This window comes from Dasypus novemcinctus, chromosome 31, assembly GCF_030445035.2.
Source record: "Dasypus novemcinctus isolate mDasNov1 chromosome 31, mDasNov1.1.hap2, whole genome shotgun sequence".
NCBI classification, from domain to species: Eukaryota; Metazoa; Chordata; class Mammalia; order Cingulata; family Dasypodidae; genus Dasypus; species Dasypus novemcinctus.
Window position 1 is genome coordinate 25528789 of NC_080703.1, and position 20426 is coordinate 25549214.

Sequence of the window (20426 nt, forward strand, 5' to 3'; positions counted from 1 at the left end):
TGACGCAACAAAAAGAAACACAGATTCCTATGCCGCTGAGAACAACAGAAGTGGACAAAGAAGACACAGCAAATAGACACAGAGAACAGACAACTGGGGCGGGGGGGGGGACGGGGAGACAAATAAATTAATAAATAAATAAATAAATTAATTAAATTAATAGATCACATAGAACGTTACATTAAAAAAAACATAAGAGGTTCCCATATAACCCACTCCCCACCCCCCCACCCCCATCATTTTTGTAAATTGTATTTTTTTGAAGATATATACAAGAAAGGTTACATTATAAAAAAACATAAGAGGTTCCCATATACCTCCCCCACTCCCACCCCACTCCTCCCACACCAACCACCTCCCCCATCATTGTGGCACACTCATCACACTTGGAAAACACATTTTGGAGCACTGCCACACCACATGGATAATAGTTTACCCTGTAGTTCACACTCTCCCCAATATCCTCTTATGATCCTTTTTCTTTCTATGCAGTCAGTTATAACTTCCCCCCTTTCATTTCTGATTGTATTTATTTGTGTCTTCTCTCTTTTCTCTTTCTTAGTCTAGCTAGGTGATTGTCAATTTTATTGATCTTTTAAAAAAAAAACAGCTTTTGGTTTTGTTGATTTTCTCTATTTTTTTTTCTCAATTTCATTTATTTCTGCTCTAATCTTTATTATTGCTTTCCTTTTGTTTGTTTGGGGATTGGTTTGCTGTTCTTTTTCTCATTTCTCAAGTTGTTCAGTTAGATCTTTGATTTTAGCTCATTCTTCTTTTTAAATACAGGCATTTAGGGCTATACATTTCCCTCTCAAGACTGCCTTTGCCGTATCCCGTAAGTTTCCACAAGCTGTGTTCTCATTTTCATTTGTCTCAATGTATTTACTGATTTCACTTACAATTTCTTCTTTGAGCACTGATTATTTAGGAGCATGTTCTCTAGCTTCCACACATTTGTGAATTTATCTCTTTCCTGTCTATTACTGATTTCCAGTTTCATTCCATTACGATGAGAAGGTGCTTTGTATAATTTCAGTCTTTTTATATTTATTGGGAGCTGCATTGTGCCCTAACATGTGGTCTATCCTGGAGAAAGATCCATGGGCACTTGAGAAGAATGTGTAATTCTTCTGCTTTTGGGTGAAAGATTCTGTATGTGCCTGTCAGGTCCAGCTCATTTATCATATTGTTTAACTTCTCTGTTTCCTCGTTGATCTTCTGTCTACTTGTTCTATCTGTTGATGTGAGTGGCATGTTGAAGTCTCCAACTATTATTGTAGAGACATCTCTTTCTCCCTTCAGTTTTGCCAGAGTTTGCCTCATGTATTTTTGGTCACCCTGGTTAGGTGTGTAGATATTTATAACTTTATCCAGCGAAATATCTTCCTGGTGGGTTGTCTCTTTTATTAAGGTATAATGGCCTTCTGTATCTTATAACTTTTTTTGCATGTAAAGTCCATTTTGTCTGATATTAGCATAGCTACCCCTGCTCTTTTTTGGTTACTGTTTACATGGAGTATCTTTTGCCACCTTTCACTTTCAGTGGGTTTGTATCCTTGGGTCTGAGGTGAGTCTCTTGTAAGCAGCATGTAGATATTTCATGTTTTTTAATTCATTCTGTCAGCCTATATATATTTGTTAGGATTTATTTTATTTATTTATCCCCGTCCCTGATTTTTTGCACATTCTGTTTGCTCTCTGTGTCTGTTCATTGTGTGCTGTGTCTGCTCATGTTCTTTTTTTTCTTTTGGCAGCACTGGGAACTGAACCCAGGACCTCCCATATTGCTTGAGCCACCTCTGCTCCCTGCTTGTTGTGTCTTCCATTGTGTCTCCTCGTTGCATCATTTTGTTGTGTTAGCTCACTGTGCCAGCCTGTTATGTCACCTTGCTGTCTTGCTCGTCTTCTTTAGGAGGCACCAGGAACTGAAACCAGGACCTCCCATGTGGTAGGTGGGTGCCCAATTGCTTAAGCCACATAGGCTTCCCAGCCTATATCTCTTAATTGGGAGTTAATCCATTTGCATTCAATGATATTACTGTAAGTGCATTATTTGCTTGCACCATTTTTTTCTTTGGTTTTCATATATCATATCTTATTTTCATTTGTCTTTTACCTCTTTTTGTTATCCTTTGTGCTATTCTTTCTTTTATATTCTCCTCTAAGCCTCTCTCTCCTGTCTTTTTGTTTCAGGCCCTAAGACTTCCTCTAATATTTCCTGCGAAGATGGATTCTTTTTTATGGACTCTCTTAGCTTCTGTGTGTTTTGAATAGCTCATACTCACCTTCATATTTGAAGGAAAATTTTGTTGGATAAAGAATTCTCAGCTGGCATTTTTTTTCTTTCAGTATCCTAATTGTTCATACCACTGTTACCGGATTTTAACTAGGTTCTTGGCTATGCTGCAAAAATTAATTTCAAGAGCACGTCGGGTGAGTTAGGCCAGTAATTTATTCAGGTTGAGAGGGAAGAGAAATGGGAGAAAGTAACAGAGCAGGGGTCCCAGGTAGAAAGGAAGGGTTGAAAAGTGATCAAGTGGACTGATTTACAGGCTACAGTTTCCCATTATAGATTATAGATCCCCTGGTTTACTTGCATGGCCACATGGGAGGAAAAACAGCAAGAGCACTGCGCAGAGTGTAGGAACAGAAATCCACAGGTGAGAGAGCACCCGAGAGAGAGTTCAGGCCTGCCTTTTGAACTGGTAACTATCCCACCCCTTTGCTGATGGCAGGGAGGAGTTCCAGCTGTCTACCATTTTGCTTGATTATCTCACCCATCAATCTCCCATGAGGACCCAATGATAAAGTCCTTGGGGAACATCCAGGGCTTCTCCTGGCTTCTGGAGGAAGTCTTTTTCTGAGAGGCAGGATCTTGGGGAGGGTCTCCCAGCAGCCATCTTGGGGGTTATTGATGTCCACGTGGACTTCTCACCAGGTTCCAGATCCATCTGTTGATTCCCTGTCCTACTAGCCTGCTTTACCACTGACTTCTCGCCTCCATGGTTTCTGAAGGAAAATCCATGCTAAGTTTTACTGGGTGTCCCTTGTATGTGATGGTTTGCTTCTCCTTTGCTGCTCTCAGAATATTCTCTTTATTCTAGGTGTTGGACATTCTGAGTTGTATGTGTCTTGGAGTAGATCTATTCATATTTATTCTCATGGGGTACAGTGTACTCCTTGGACATGTAGAGTCATTTCTTTCATGAGAGCTGGAAAATTTTCAGCTATTATTTCCTCAAATACACCTTCTGCCCCTTTTCCCTTCTCTTCTTCTGAAAATCCCATGACACAGAGGTGGTTGTGTTTTGTTTGTCATTCAATTCCCTGAGCCCCTGCTTAATTTTTTCCATTTTTTTCTTTGTTCTTTTCTCTCTTCAATTTCAACTGTTCTGTTTTCCTTATCACTTATTCTTTCTTCTATTATTTTGAGTCTGCTGTTGTATGTCTCTAATGTGTTTTTTATCTCACCTATCATGTCTTTAATTCCCTTGAACTCTGTTACTTTTCTATTCAGGTTTTCAAGCACTTTTTGTGCTCACTCAGTGTGCTCTTTATGTTCTTTATCTCTTTAGCCCTATTGTCTTTCAACTCATTAATTTGATTTTTGGAAATTTCGTGAACTTGTCTCAAATCCTGTGTCTCTTCTGGGGCTTTGGTATATTCCTTTTCTTGGGCTATGTCTTTAATTTTCCGAGTGTGGCTCCTAATTTTTTCCTGCTGTGTAGGTATCTGTTTAGAATGGTAACTTTACTCTAATGCTCAATTTCTCTCTCTTTTGTAGGGGTTTAGTGGTGGGAGGCTGTGTGTTACTGCTGTTCTTTGATTCTTGGTTCAACATGAGTCTTTAGGATTGTCCCTGTTACTTGCTTAAAACTGGGCCCTGGACCCAGTAATGAGTTGCAGATTCACTTCCTAGGGCTTTGGGGAGGGAGGCTATAAAGGCCAGAAAAAGCCTCTGTTATTTTCTTTTCATTCCCTCACGTGAACTTCCTGGGTCTGCCGGCAGATGGCGCTCTTTGGCAGCCGTCTCAGCTCAGTGCCTGGTTGGCTACACTGTGTCCACTGCACCATGGACTGGATCAGTGTGGCAAAGCTTCCTGCCTGGAGGCTGAGAGCCTTGTAATTCAGACTTTCTCAGAGGCAGTTCTCCAACCTTCACTGGCAGCCTCCTCCCTTTTTCCTGGTAGGAAATAATTCCACTCCCCTCTGCGTCCTCAGTAGCCACACCTGGTCAGTAGAGAGGGAGGTTGGGAGGGTCGGATCTCTTTAATCCTGTGCCAGCTCCCAAGGCAAGCAACACCCAGCCTGGAAGGGTCCCTGGGACACAGAAGACCAAATCTGTGGGTCAAAAGCTGTAATAGCCCTAGGATGTGTCCCCCTCTCTCTCCTTTCCTGGAGGGGTGGATCCCTGGGAACTCTTTTTTTTTTAAGATTTATTTTTTGTTTATTTCTCTCCCCTTACCACCCCCCCCACCCAGGTGTCTGTTCTGTGTCCATCTGCTGTATGTTCTTCTGTGACTGCTTCTATCCTTATCAGCAGCACAGGAATCTATATTTCTTTTTGTTGCATCATCTTGCTGTGTCAGCTCTCCATGTGTGCGGCACCACTCCTGGGCAGGCTGGACTTTCTTTCGCGTTGGGCAGCTCTCCTTACGGGGCGCACTCCTTGCATGTGGGGCTCCCCTATGTGGGGACACCCCTGTGTGGCAGGGCACTCCTTGTGCGCATCAGCACTGCACATGGGCCAGCTGCACGCGGGTCAAGGAGGCCCGGGGTTTGAACCGCGGACCTCCCATGTGGTAGATGGATGCCCTAACCACTGGGCCAAGTCTGCTTCCCCCTGGAAACTCTTTTGTCTGTAACCGCCAGCCCTGTGGCCTGAAAATTCAAGTGTCTATAGCATGGGGAGGGTACCGGCCTTTGCAGCTGTGGCTTTTAACTCACAGTTTTGCTGTCACGATTCTTTTCCTTTGTCCCTCTCTCTTCTGGGCAGTGTCCAGCCTTCCCCTGGTGTCTGAAACCCTAGAAGATTGTCTTCCAGATCATTTCTGCCTGTCCTCCAGCTATCTTTCTGGGGGAGAAGAGAGTCCCATGTCTTTCTGGTCCATCATCTTGCCAGAAATCCTCCTCATTTGATTTTTAGCATTGGCGGTTTTAGGGTGATCTCTGTGGCAACGAGGAGGGCCAGCAGCTCTGCTAGCTTGACACTGTGACCTTGTTTGGGGCAAACGATGAACGGGAAGACTGGCCAGATATTTAACAGGGAACTTACAGAGATAGATGGCCACGGGACGTTGATCAGCTTCTATTCATCCTGTGTTGAGCATCAGCTGTTTGTGTCTAGAGGAGACTAGAGCAGCCAAGCCATCCACAGCTCCTCGGCAGATGGAGCCTGCACATACACAAGGGAGATACCAGAACGTCTGATGCATCCACCAGAGTGACCAAGAAAAGCAGAGAGGACACGACTACTGACCTTCCAAAAAATAAAAAGGAACATACGTGAATGTTATGAACAACAAGATGCTAACTCATTAGAAAGCGTAGACAAAATAGTCAAATTCCTAGAATGATGCAGATGACCAAGATTGACTCAAGAAGAAATAGAAAAGCTAAGTAAACCTATGACAAGTAAAACAATGGACTTAATAATTTAAATCTTCCCTCCAAGAGAAGCCTAGGCCCAGAGGGCTTCCCTAGTTGTTTTTTTTTTAGGATTTATTTATTTATTTCTCTCCCCACCCCACCCCCCCGGGTTGTCTGTTCTCTGTGTCTATTTGCTGTGTCTTCTTTGTCTGCTTCTGTTGTCAGTGGCATGGGAATCTGTGTTTCTTTTTGTTGCGTCATCTTGTTGTGTCAGCTCTCCATGTGGGCGGCACCATTCCTGGGCAGGCTGCACTTTCTTTCTCGCTGGGCGGATCTCCTTACGGGGTGCACTTCTTGTGCATGGGGTTCCCCTACGCGGGGGACACCCCTGCATGGGAAAGCACTACTTGTGTGCATTAGCACTGTGCATGGGCCAGCTCCACATGGGGCAAGGAGGCCTGGGGTTTGAACAGAGGACCTCCCATGTGGTAGGTGGACGCCCTAACCACTGGGCCAAGTCTGCATCTCCTTAGCGAATTTTACATATATTTAAAGTAGAGCTAAAAACCAACACCTCACAAATTCTTTCAGGAAACAGGAGGGAACACTTTGCAACTCGTTCTATGATATAAAGTTAGCATTCCCCTGATACCAACCCAGACATAGACTCCACAAGAAAAAAGCCACAAGCCAACACTCCTTATGACCATAGATGCAAAACTCCTTCATAAAATATTACCAGAGAAAATTCATTAAGCCCAAGTGTGATTTTATCCAGACTGCAAGGTCAATTAACAACCCAAACTCACTCAATACAATATACCATATTAATAGTGTCGTAGCAGAGAGAAGTTGGGTGTACGTGGTATTGAAGGCCAGGACGTGAGAAGCTGAGAAGGAAGATTTATGAACAGCTGGCTGGGCTTGGTGGGCTCCCATCCTCATAAAAAAACCGAGCTCCAAATAGGAGTTTTGGGTTCCTTTTATATAGAGGATGTAGGAGTGGGGAGTCAAACGGTGCTTATATGCAAAAGGACCTTTTTTTGTTAGTTTCTTAGAGTGTCAAGTGTTTTATCTGAGTACCAGATAGGTCTTGCATTAGCACATATCCTCCAGGTAAGCTTGAATTAACACATTTCCTCCAGGTAAGCCTGAATTAACATATATCCTCCAGGTAAGCTTGAATTAACACATACCCCCCACATTCCAGGTAAGCTTGAATTAACACATATAGTTTGCCTCCTCCCGGAATATCCAAAGCCTATAGAGCTTATATCTCTCAATTGACTTTCGGAAACTAGGCATACTCAGTTATAGAATAATTTTGAATTTATGCACAGGCTATATTAATAGAATAAAAGTCACAAACCACATGATCCTCTCCTTAGATGTAGAAAAAGCATTTGACAAACTCCAATACCAATTCATGACAAAAAAATAAAATCCTCAACAAACAATTGATGAGAAATCCTGAATCTGATAAAAAACATCTACCTACAACCTATAGCTAACATCATACTTAATGATACAGAACTAAAAACTTTCCTCCCATTACTGTAAACAAAGCGAGGCTGCTAACCGACCCCCACACCTCCTGCAAGGAAACTTAAAGCATTCATATTGGAAAAGAAGAAGCAAAACTCTATTCACAGATAACATAATCCCTTATGTGGAAAATCTTAAGGAATACACACACATACACAAAACTTCTAGAACTAATACGTTTAGTAAAGTTGTAGAAGACGCATATACAAAGTTAGTTGTATTTCTATATTATAGCAACAAGCTATCTGAAGATGAAATTAACAATTCCATTTGCAGCAAAATAAAAAGAATTTAGGAATAAATTTACTGACAGTAGTAATACACACACATACTAAAAACTACAAAACACTACTGAGAGAAATTAAAGATATAGAGAGACATTATATGGTCATAGATTGGTATAATCAATATAGTTGGAAGAACAATTCTCCCCAAACTGATTTAGATTCAACATGATTCTTATTAAGATATCAGTGGGGGTTGTTTTTTTTTTTTTCGGTAGAAATTAAGCTGGTCATAAAATTTACATGGAAATGTAAAGGACCTCAAAGAGCCAAATCAGTTTTGAAAAGAACACATTTGGAGGACTCGCGCTACCTAATTTGACTCTTAAAACCACAGTAGGGGGAAGCGGATGTGGCTCAAGCAGTTGGGTGCCCACCTCCCACATGGGAGGTCCCCGGTGCCTCCTAAAGAAAACAAACGAACAAACAATGAGTGAACAATGAGCAAAACAATGAGCAAGAACAATGAGCAAAAACAAGGAGCAAACAGATGAGAGAGCCAGCTCAGGGGAGCCGATGTGGCTCAGTGGTTGAGCACCAGCCTCCCACACATGAGGTCCCACATTCAATCCCCATCCAACAGTGTGGTATTTGGGTATTAGTGTGATAGGCACATGCAGCAATGAAGCAGGATTGAGAGGCCAGAGATAACCCCTGACGTTTATGTTCAATTGATTTTTTTTTCTTGATTAGCCGTGGCTTTTTGTTTTTTTGTCCCCCCCCTTGCAGTTTTTTCGCTTGCTGTCTGCTGTCTGTGTCCATTCGTTGCACGTTCTTCTGCATTTTCACTTGTCTCCCTTTTTGTTGTGTCACCTTGCTGAGTTGGCTCTCTGTGGCACTTGCAGACTGGGTGGCACTCCATGGCGCTTGCGGGCCGGGTGGCTCTCCACAGCGTGTGGGCGAGCCTGCCTTCACAAGGAGGCCCCAGGACGCAAACTCAGTGTGGTAGGTGGGAGCACAACGGTTGGAGCCACAGCTGCTTCCCATGTTCAATTGATTTTTGACATAGTGTCCCAGACAATTGAATGGGAAAATAATCATCGTTTCAACAAATGGTGATGGGCCTAGCTATACGAAAAAAAAAAAAAACAACTTAGATCTTTATTTCATATATTACACAGAAATCAATTCAAAATGACTACTATACTTAAATTTAAGAGCTAAAGCTCCAAGGTTTCTCAAAGAAAACATAGAGGAAAATCTTTGTGATTTTAGGTTATGCAAAATGTTTGCAGATATAACACTAAAATGACAAGCCGTAAAAGAAAAAAAAATCAATAAATTGAACTCCATTAAAATTTTAAAGCTTATATACATTTTTTTCTTCACTTCAAAGATACCATTAACAAAATGAAAAAGCAAGCCACAGACTTGGTGAAAATATTTCAACATCATCCATCTGATAAAGGACTTGTATTCAGAATATATAAAGAGCTTCTACAACTCAATAATTCAAAGACCATTGACCAAGTTTAAAAACGGGTAGAAGAGCCATTTCTCCAAAGAAGACATACAAGTGGCTAATAGGTGCATGAAAAGGTGCTCAACGTTGTTAATCATTAGGAAAATACAAATTAAAACCACAGCAAAATATCCTTTTATACCCTTTAGAATAGCTATAATAAAAAAGAAAGACGATACTGACTGTTGGTGAAGATGTTGTAATGGAGAGTTAAGAATTAACAAATGGGGAAGCGGATATGGCTCAATTATTTGGGTGCCAGCCCACCACATGGGAGGTCCTGGGTTTGGTTTCCAGTGCCTCCCAGAGAAGGTGAGCAAACAATGAGGAGACAGATAAGAGAACTATCTAGAAGGGGGGTTGAGCCCACTGAGTGGACTGGGGGAGAGTAAACTACAATGTAAACTATTATCCATGCGGTGCAGCAGTGCTCCAAGATGTATTCACCAAATGCAATGAATGTGCCACGATGATGAAAGAGGTTGTTGATATGGGGGGGTGGGGGTATGTGGGCACCTCTCATTTTTTTTAATGCCACATTTTTTTGTGATCTATGTATCTTTAAAAAAAGACAATTTAATAAAAAAAAAGAAATTTTAAAAATAAATAATAACTAAATTTAAAAAAAAAAAGAATTGACAAATGACTATGATTCAGATATTTCTTTTCTTATTTTTCTGGTATGTTATAGAATAGCCAAAAGCTAAAACCTGAAATTAGTGACACTGGCGACTTGGCCTCCCCCTTCTCATGGCTATGTCCATCTAGGCCCACCCTGTGTATACTATTAAGATGGGTGACCACTCCACCCTCCCCTGTTTGAATCCACAAAAACCCTAAACTCCTCAAAATCAGGGATACAGATTTCGGGGCCCTCAGGCCACTGGCCTCCTTTGCTAGGCTGGCAAATAAACTGTTTCTCTCTTTGAAACCCAGCGTCTCAGGAATTGGTCCTTAAAATGAGGTGCATTGGACAAGAATCCGCTTTGCTTGGTATCAGTGTGGAGAAGTTGGAATCCTCTTCCATCACTGGATGAACGTAAACTGGGACAGCGGTGGCCAGTGGTGGGTTTGCAGGTACTTGGCTGCACTGCAGAAAAGAATTTAAGGATGCGCTGCATTTTAAGCAAGCAAGTAAAGCGAAAGAAAGAGAAAGTACACATGTGGGACGGGGTGGGCGTGCTCAAGGGAAAGGCAGCTGGGGCTCTGGCTGCACCCTCCTTTAAGGCTGCCCCTCCTTCCTCCATATAAATGAGGACTTGCGAGTTGCAACATTCTCGTTGATTCTGAGCATGCAGAAGGATTGGAAATGCAACATCCTCGGTTCTGAGCATGCAGGAATGGAAACAACATTCTCGTTGGTTCTGAGCATGCAGAAGGATTGGAAATGCAACATTCTCATTGGTTCTGAGCATGCAGAAGAAGGAATGGAAACACAACATTCTTGTTGGTTCTGAGCATGCAGAAGAAGGATTGGAAACACAACATTCTCATCTGAGCCTGCAGGATTGGAAACAACATTCTCGTTGGTTCTGAGCATGCAGAAGGATTGGAAACACATCATTCTTATCTGAGCATGCAGGATTGGAAACATTCTCGTTGGTTCTGAGCATGCAGAAGGAATGGAAACACAACATTCTTGTTGGTTCTGAGCATGCAGAAGGAATGGAAACACAACATTCTCGTTGGTTCTGAGTGTCTGCGGCCGGGGCGGGGTCAGGGGCTACAATGGGCTTTTCCTTATCTGTTGTCTTCAGGTTTTTGGCCTTGGGTGGTTGACCCCTCCTTCGCTGCAGGACTTTGCTCTCAGGAGCGGGTAAAGACTGCGAGCAGGAGTTTTACACGGCACTGACTGTTTTGTCCTTGTTGCCCCAGTGCCTTTCTAGGGCGCCCTTCCCCGCCCAGGTCCCTGTTTGAACCTGCCCCACAGCTCCTTTGGCAAATAGTTTCTCAAATTGTTAGAACTTACCGATCAGTCGGCAATCGCCCTCTCAGGAATCTCATCCAAGGGTAAATGAACGTCTGCGTCCTCAGTGACGCCGCTGAGCTGTGCCTAACCCAGTAAGCCCACCCTTTCATGTTCCCCAAAGGCTAACAGAGGACCACACTCTCGCATCTTCTCTCCATCCTTCCTCGCCGTCCCCATAAGGCCTGCAGGTCACGCTCTCATTAATCTGCCCCTCTGAAATGCCAGGCCGTCTTCATTTCCTTGGAGATGTTTCTTATTAATAAATGTTCTCCCTATTGCAATAGCCTGCATAGAGTCATCTTCTTAATGGTCCAATGTGTTTTGTCTTTCACATTACGAAGACTCCTATGCAGTGACTGACGGCGGCGGTTATTTACGATCGCCAAAACCTGGAAAGAATGCATACATCCATCAATTAGTGACCTGATAAGTAAAATATGGTTTATACAGACAATGGAATTCTATTCAGTAATAAAAAGGAATGAAGTACTGAGATGCACCGCAACACGGATGAACCTTGAAAGCATTACGCTAAGTGAGGGGGAAAAAAAGCCAATGCACAAATTGAATTTGGGGGATAATGTTGTAAAATTGAACGTGGCGATGATTGCACAATGGTATACGCTTATCAACTCCGTAAGACTGCACAACTTACAAAGGGTGAATTTTATGGTATGTAAATTATACCTCAATAATGCTGTACAATAAAAGAGCAAAAAGTGAAATGTAAATGCGGCAATGAACTATGAAGATTCATGATCATGGCCAGCTGTAGCCAAAGAATGAATGAGACACACAGGCTTCTGGTGTTTCCTGTGTTAGGCTCATTGACTCGGCTTCTACAGAGCGCTGTGAGTGGAACTGGCAAAGAGATGTCCCCAGAATTTTGATCCAAATATGTAGTACCAATTATGAGACCCGGAGGACTCTTGCTGCCTTGCCCAAGATCTGTGTGATTTATGTTTTCCAGTTGAGTGCAAATAAAGAATAAGGAAAGACGTGATGTGGAGAAGAGCCAGCCCACAATTAAAATTCTTGATCATGGAGCTAGAGGGAGGCATCGCAGATGAAAACTACCAACGATTTCCACCGCTCGTTGAAGAGAAACAAAAATTGTTAAGAATTTTATAAGTGAAAAGTGTAATTGAAAAATTGTGTTGGATCTTTTTTTTTTTTACTCTATTTTTAGAGAAGTTTTAGATTACAGAAGAGTTACATAAAAAGTATAGGGGGTTCCCATATACCCTTCCCCGTTCCTCTCTCACATTTTCCCCTATTGATATCAAATGACATTACATATCCTGCCATAACCCACTGAATGGACGGGGGAGAGTGTAAACTACAACGTAAACTATTATCCATGTGGTGCAGCAGTGCTCCAAAATGTAGTCACCAAATGCAATGAATGTGCCACAATGATGAAAGAGGTTGTTGATGTGGGAGGAGTGGGGGGGGGGTGGGTTTATGGGAACCTCTCATATTTTTTAATGTAACATCTTTTTGTGATCTATGTGTCTTTTAAAAAAAGGCAATTTTAATTTAAAAGATAAATTAAAAAAAACAAAAAAATCTTACCTTGATGTGGTACAATTGATGAACAAATATTAAAGCATTGCTATTACCCTGAATCTCTTTTTTTTTCAAATTCACCTCTATTCAGTTATTTCCTTACAGTCCCTATGCTCATTAAGGATCTGCGGTGATAGAACATTTGAAAACATAGGTTAAGAAAATGCTTATTTATTCCCACCGTAATAGAAGCATACTTGATCTTTGGCACCAATTTTTCTTTACAAATTGAATTCTCTCTTTGGAATTTTTCTTCTGCCAGACGTGTGTAGTAATGATGAATTTCCGCCCAGCCTTTCACGTTCAGCTTAAACGCACCTCCACAGTTCATTGCTTCTTGAGTCATGATCATTGGTGTAAACATGTCATGGATTGAGGATTCGGCTTGCTGCCTCGTTCAGGGGCGCCCCGTCCTGGTAGCTTCACCCCAGCTGCTTGCTGAATGAACGGCTTGTACCACCCCCTGGTGGCCGAATGGGAAAACAGCTTTAGATGGTTTAAGGTGGTCTCCCAGTCCCTCAAACTACTGTGGATTCTGGAGGACCCCAAATCCAGAGTGGCTCAGGCCCTAGATTTCTCTGCTCCCTTGGTGGAGATTACATTCTTGGAAATCGCCCCTCTCGCCCCCCTCATTCTCCTCAATCCTCTTCTCTCACTTTCCCCTCGTCATCCTGATGGCTCCCTTTCTTCTCATATCCATTAATTTTGATATTTTTCTTCCTTCACTTCTAGTTCTCATCTTTTGATGCACCCAGATCTTTTTAATTTTGGTTTCCTTTTTTTTTTTTTTTAGAGATTTATTTATTTCTCTCCCCTTCCCCCCCCCAATGCCGGTTGTCTGTTCTCTGTGTCTATTTACTGCATATTCTTCTTTGTCTGCTTCCGTTGTTGTCAGCGGCATGGGAATCTGTGTTTCTTTTTGTTGCGTCATCTTGTGTCAGCTCTCCGTGTGTGCAGCACCATTCCTGGGGAGGCTGCACTTTCTTTTGCGCTGGGCGGCTCTCCTTATGGGGTGCACTCCTTGCACGTGGGGCTCCCCTACGCGGGGGACACCCCTGCGTGGCACAGCACTCCTTGCGCGCATCAGCACTGCGCATGGGCCAGCTGCACATGGGTCAAGGAGGCCCGGGGTTTGAACCACGGACCTCCCATGTGGTAGATGGACGCCCTAACCACTGGGCCAAGTCCGCCACCTTGGTTTCCTTTTTATTTCTGCTCATTTGTACTCAGTTATTTCCAATATGATCACACAGGAAGACTTACTTTGGTATGTGTTTAATGGACATCGTGGGGAAGTGGTCGTGGCTCAACTGATAGAGTATCCATCTACCATATGGAAGGTCCAGGGTTCGATCCCAGGGCCTCTGGCCCACACGCAGTGCTGATGCATGCAAGGAGTGCTGTGCCACGCAGGGGTGTCGCCCATGTAGGGAGCCCCACCCTCAAGGAATGCACCCTGCACGGAGAGCTGCCCCACGTGAAAAAAGCGCAGGCCCACACAGGAGTGGGGCCGCATACATGGAGAGCTGATGCAGCAAGATGATGCAACAAAAAAGAGACGCAGTTTCCCAGTGCCGCCAGATAATGCAAGCGGACGCAGAAGAACATAAAGCGAACGGACACAGAGAGCAGACTACAGGGGGGAAGGGGAGAGAAATAAATAAAAAATAAATCTTAAAAAAAAAAAATGGACATAGTGGCTCAAACTCCAAATTCTGTCACTGCTATTCAGTTCCAAGGAACTCCAAAGATTACCAGACAGCCGGAGATGCAGACCCCTGGAAGGAGCAAGCCCTCTAGTCTTGGAAACCATGAGCCAATAAATTCCTGTTGTTAAGCCATCCCATTTTATGGCATTTGTTTCAGCAGTTGGGAAACAAAAACATACTGCAAACTCTTTTTTTCCAATATGTTTCCCCATTTATTCTCTTGTTTTGCTATCTGTTAGGCGCCTTCTTAAGACAAACATAGAGGTATTAGAATTATCTATACTTCATCCAAAAAAGCAAACAGAAACAGAGTGAGAATAAACATTTATTTAAGATCCCAGGTATTCAATCTGATTTCCGTTTCTACTGTCCAGCTGCCGGTGTACCAGGCCTTGTACAGAGCTGATTTCTGAAGCATTGAGAACAAACTTCTTTACCAAAATAGTTTAACAATCATAACTCTGACTGGGAGTCTGTGGTCATTTCATAATTTAAGATTTTAATTTCTTTTAGTTTAAGGATACCACGAATATAACGGTTCAAAATTCACCTGAGATTTTAGCTCTTTTTTTTTTTTAAAGATTTATTTATTTATTTCTCCCCCGCTGCCCCCACTCCCCCCGGTTGTCTGTTCTCTGTGTCTATTTGCTGCATGTTCTTCTTTGTCCGCTTCTGTTGTTGTCAGCGGCATGGGAATCTGTGTCTTTTTGTTGTGTCATCTTGTTGTGTCAGCTCTCCATGTGTGCGGCGCCCTTCCTGGGCAGGCTGCACTTTCTGTCGCATTGGGTGGCTCTCCTAATAGGGTGCACTCCTTGTGTGTGGGGCCCTCCTATGCGGGGGACACCCCTGCATGGCATGGCACTCCTTGTGCGCATCAGCACTGCACGTGGGCCAGCTCCACATGGGTCAAGGAGGCCTGGGGTTTGAACCATGGACCTCCCATGTAGTAGGCAGATGCCCTAACCACTGGGCTAAGTCTGCTTCCCTTAGAATCTTAAAGCTTAAAATAATTAGATGTGATGGAATCCAAATTCTTTATTTAACCAATGACAAAACCAAGGCTCAGAGAGGTGAAGGAGCTTACCTGATGTCATCCAGTTAGTTTGCAACAGAGCCAAAAGTAAAATCCAGATCTTTTGGATTTGCCGTGCAGTCTCTCTAAGTAAAATATGGCGGCACTAAGCTCAGTTAGCACCAGAGGCTTGGACCCAAAGAGACCTGGGTTTGAACCTACACTCCAGCCCTCGCTAAATCACATTAGGTGGGCTACATAAGCATGACCAAGCATCTGTTTCCTCATCTGTAAAGCAGTTACGAAGTCTGATTCCAACCTCATAGGGTTATTGTGAGGATTAAAAATACGAAATACTTCGCACAGTAAAAATACGGATAGCTCGATCAAAGGTAATTCTCTTTGGAGAGCAGTACTGTAGAGTAGCTGGTGTGACGGGTTGACTGTCTTTGGAGAAGCTCTTTAGCCTCTCTGAGGGCTAGTTGCCACACCTGTACAACAGGAACAATAAAATGATTTGCTTCACAGGGTTGTTAGTGGCATGGATGAAATAAAGGCTAAGACATGCTTGGCAGATTATATGTCTGTTCCAGAATCATCCTCTAAGCGAGCAGTTTCACCCTGGGCCAGGTTGCTCCCAACCCCACACTTTCCACTGTGCTGTTTTATTCTCCCTCCCAAACTGAACTGCTTGGAGACTTAAAAGCTGAGACAAGCAAAAACCGAACTAAAATTTGACAACTTATTCTACTTACCAAAATCAATAGGAGACAGCCTACGGCTTTTATGGTGCCAGGAAAAACCTTTTAATGTTTAACTATTCCCTGACATTTCTGGAACATTCTCAAATGAAACTCCTACCACGATTGGCTTTTGAATTCATTCAGTCTTGACCTATGAAGAATATTTAATATACATGAGAACTAAACCTGTGTTTTTGAAGTCACTGTGATTTAGGACAACTTGTCATTTTTGCATAAGCTATTCTACCCTGACCAATACAATGGTAAGTAAATCAGGGGCTTGCTAGCCACTCCAATATTCTTCCAGGGTGCCTACCCATACCACAAAATCTGGAAAATGAACACCAACCTTTCTCAGTCTCCCATGCAGCTAGTGTTTGGTTTCTTTCTTAAGTGGGAAGAAATAATTTCTTTTGACAGAGGTAAAAGTCACATAACATAAAATTCACCATTTTAACTATTTGGGAGTGTATAATTCAGTGACTTCCAGCACATTCTCAAGGTTGTAGGACCATTACTGCTAGGGACCATTACAGCTATCTAATTATAGAATATTTTCATCACTCTAAAGAGGATCCCCATTCCCATCCAGAAGTTACATCCTGTTACCCCTTTTTCCAGCCCCTGACAACAACTAATCTGCTCCCAGTGTGTGTGGATTTGCCTATTCTGGAAAGTTCACATAAATGGAATCCTACATGTGGCCTTTTGTATCTAGTATCTAGTGTTTTTTTCCTATAGGGTGTTGTCCAGTTTCCATGTTATAGCATGTATCGGTAAATCATTCCTATTTCTGACTAAATAATATCGCTTTGTACGCCTAGCCCATAGTTTGTTTTGCAGCTGGAGTTTTTGCTGTGATGAGGTTCCACCAATTCGATGACTAAAACGAAACTTAGAAGTTCTAGGCGTGGACCAGTCCATCTTCCTGAGGCACCAACTACTGCTGCGGTTTAGCATAGTCTGGAAGGCACAGGTGTAGCCTTGTGGGAGCCAGTCACCAGCTTCCTAAGTGTCAAGGGGCGGTTCTGGAAGCACGAGGGTCGGTATTTGCATTCCAGGGTCGAGTGACCCGCTTTGTGAGGTGGTGGCAGCCGCAGCTCCTGCTCCATGGACCTTAGCTCCCGTGAGGAGGTCTTGCAGCCAGCTGTCCCAGGGACATCCCCTGGTTGTCCCCTCTCAGCTCCCCTGGACCCTTCTCTGAGCCTTTTCTGGAGGCCCAGTCCAGAGAGAAGAAATCGTTTTGTCTCACTACTGGAGAAAAATAAAACTAGGTCCTCATCCTACTCCATTTAGGAAGGTGACCTACACATGGATTAAGGGCCTATGGAAAGAAAAAGCTATCAAGTTAAAAGAAGAGAATGTAAAAAAATATCCTTTGATTTGTGTGTATGAGTGTGTGTGTGAAGGATTTCCTAAACTAGATTTAGAAAACACAGACGAGTAAAAAATGGATGACACCTCAAGAATTAAAAGATAAACAGCCCAATTATAAAATGGGCAAAGTTGTTGAATAGACATTTCTCCAAAGAAGATATAAACAAATGGCCAGTGAGCACATGAAAAAACAATCGACATCTTAGGCATTAGGGAAATGCAAATCAAAGCCGCAGTGTGATACCATCTCACCACCCGCTAGGATGGCTACCAACCAACCAACAAAAAAAGAAGTTACAAGTGTTGGAGAAGATGTAGAGAAATCGGAACCCACATACATTATGGATGGGAATATAAAATGGTGCAGCCACTGTGAAAAACAGTTAAACAGTTTCTTTCAGTTCTTCAGAAAGTTAAACATAAAATTAGCATATGATCCTGCAAATTCTACTCCTAGGTTTGTAGCACTGTATTAGTCAGACAAAGAGGTACTCAAGCAAAGTACCAGAAGTCTGTTGGCTTTATGGAGAAATTTATTGGGGGAGATGCTTGCAGTACAAGGCCCTAAAGAGTCCAATTCAAGGTATCACAAGAGGTACCTTCTCACCCAAGGTCTGTGGCCACGTTTTGATGCAAGATGGCGGGCGACATCTGCAAGGGTTCAGCCTTCCTCTTTCCTCTTAAGGCTCTGTGGTCCCAGCTTCTTCCGATCCCAGCTGTAGACTGGCATAGGGCTCGCCTCTCTCTCCAGGGCTTGTGTCTTTCCAGGCTCAGCTGCTCTGTTCTCTTCACAAGGTCTGTTGTTAACTCTCAGGCAAATGGCTCAACTCTTTTCCCAGGGTTACAGCATCCTCTTCCACGTCCATGGAACCCTCTCTCTTTTCTCACATATCTGCTTCCATGTTCTTGATTGAGTATCTATTTATATAGCCCACCAAGGGGGCAAGGACTCAACTTGGAGTTGCCCTAATGACATGGTCGAATCAAAGCCCTAATCTTAACATAATTTACCCATAGACTTCTCAGCTGAGCCTAATATAATCAGAATGTATCAAACCCAGAGGAATAGTTTACAAACATAACCTCTCTTTTTGGAATTCATAAATAATCTCAAACTACCGCAACCCCCCAAAACTGAAAATAGGGACTCGAACAGGTATTTGTATACCAGTATTCATAGCAGCAGTATTCACAATAGCCAAAAGCCTGAAGGAACCGAAGTGTCCATCAACTGACGAATGGATGAACAAAACGTGATATATACACACAGTGGAGGATTAGTCGTCCTGGAAAGGAATGGAGCTCTGCTACGTGCTGCAGCATGGATGAACCTTGAGTACTTCATGTTGCATGAAATAAGCCAGACGCATTGGAAAATAATGTGTGACTTCACTTACATGACACAACTACACTGAGCAAATCCATAGAGATATAAAGTAGAATACAGGTTACTAGGCCTGGGACCAGGGTGGGGGATGAGGAGTTACGGTTTCATGGGTACAGAATTTCTGTTTTGGGTGATGGAAAAACTTTGGTACTAGATGGTGGTGATATTAGCACACAATTGGGAATGTAATTAATAGCACTGGATTCTATGGTTGAAAAGTAATTAAAATGGGAAATTTTGTGTTGTTATGTTATCAGAATAAATTTTTTTTTAGAAAGAAAGAAAAAGGGTGGATTATCTTACATCGAAATCAAGAGTTTATTTTAAATATGATACAATAAATTTGACAATTGGCTCACAGACTGGGAGATTTTTTACATCATCAAAAACTGATACAGAGAAGCGGTTGTGGCTCAACTGGTAGAGCATCTGCCTACCATATGGAGGGTCCAGGGTTCAAACCCAGGGCCTCCTGACCTGTGTGGTGAGCTGGCCCACGCATGGTGCTGCTGTGTGCAAGGAGTGCCGTGCCATGCAGGGGCGTCCCTCATGTAGGGATACTCCACATGCAAGGAGTACGCCCCGCAAGAAGAGTGGCCCTGTGTGAAAAAAGCGCAGCCTGCCCAGGAGTGGCGCCACACACACAGAGAGCTGACGCAGCAAAATGACACAACAAAAAAAGCGACATAGGCGCCGGACTTGGCCCAGTGGTTAGGGCGTCCGCCTACCACAGGGGAGGTCCACAGTTCAAACCCCGGGCCTCCCTGACCCGTGTTGAGCTGGCCCATGTGCAGTGCTGATGCACGCGAGGAGTGCCCTGCTACACAGGGGTGTCCCCCGCGTAGGGGAGCCCCACACGCAAGGAGCGCACCCCATAAGGAGAGCCACCCAGTGGGAAAGAAAGTGCAGCCTGCCTAAGAATGGTGCCGCCCACATGGAGAAATGGCACAACAAGATGACGCAGCAAAAGAAACACAGATTCCCATGCCGCTGACAACAACAGAAGTGGACAAAGAAGACGCAGCAAATAGATACAGAGAACAGACAACCGGGTGGGGGGGAAGGGGAGATAAATTAATAAATAAATAAATCTTTTTTTTTTTAAAAAAAGATGTCTATCCTACCAAAACCAATATACACATTCAAAGCAATACCAATTTTTAAAAAATCATTAAAAAAAAAAGTGACATAGTTTCCTGGTGCCGCACGACAAGAATGCAAGCAGACACAGAAGAACACACAGCAAATGGGCACAGAGAGCAGACAATGGAGGGGTTGGGGAGAGAAATAAAAAATAAAAGTAAAAAAAAAAAAATTTGATATAGAAATAATATTAACATTTTACAGTAAACCAGAACAAAATCCAATTAAAAAAATGCACAAGAGGTATGCGTAAAGCATACCACGACTAATAGTGCTCAACCTCATCAAACACCAGAAACGTGCAAACCGAAACGGATCTCACTTTGCAGCCGCTGGGCTCAAGTGCAGAGTCAGGCAGTACCAAGTGTGGGGAGCTGGCCGGCAGTAGGAGGTGCTTAAGAAAGAGCGTCTACCCCGTTATCCATGCAGCCTGCTCCTGGGAAACTTCCTCCCGGGCCCAAGAAGGAACATGTCCGTGGACCTTCATCTCAGCATCCAGGAGGAAGAGAGGCGGTTGGAGGCCACCAGGCCTTATCACAAGGGGAAGGGGTAAGTACTGTGCGTGGGTGGAATCTACGGTCTACCTTGCAGCAATGAGGTGTACGAGCTAGACGTGCATGTGCATCAGGAGTGGACC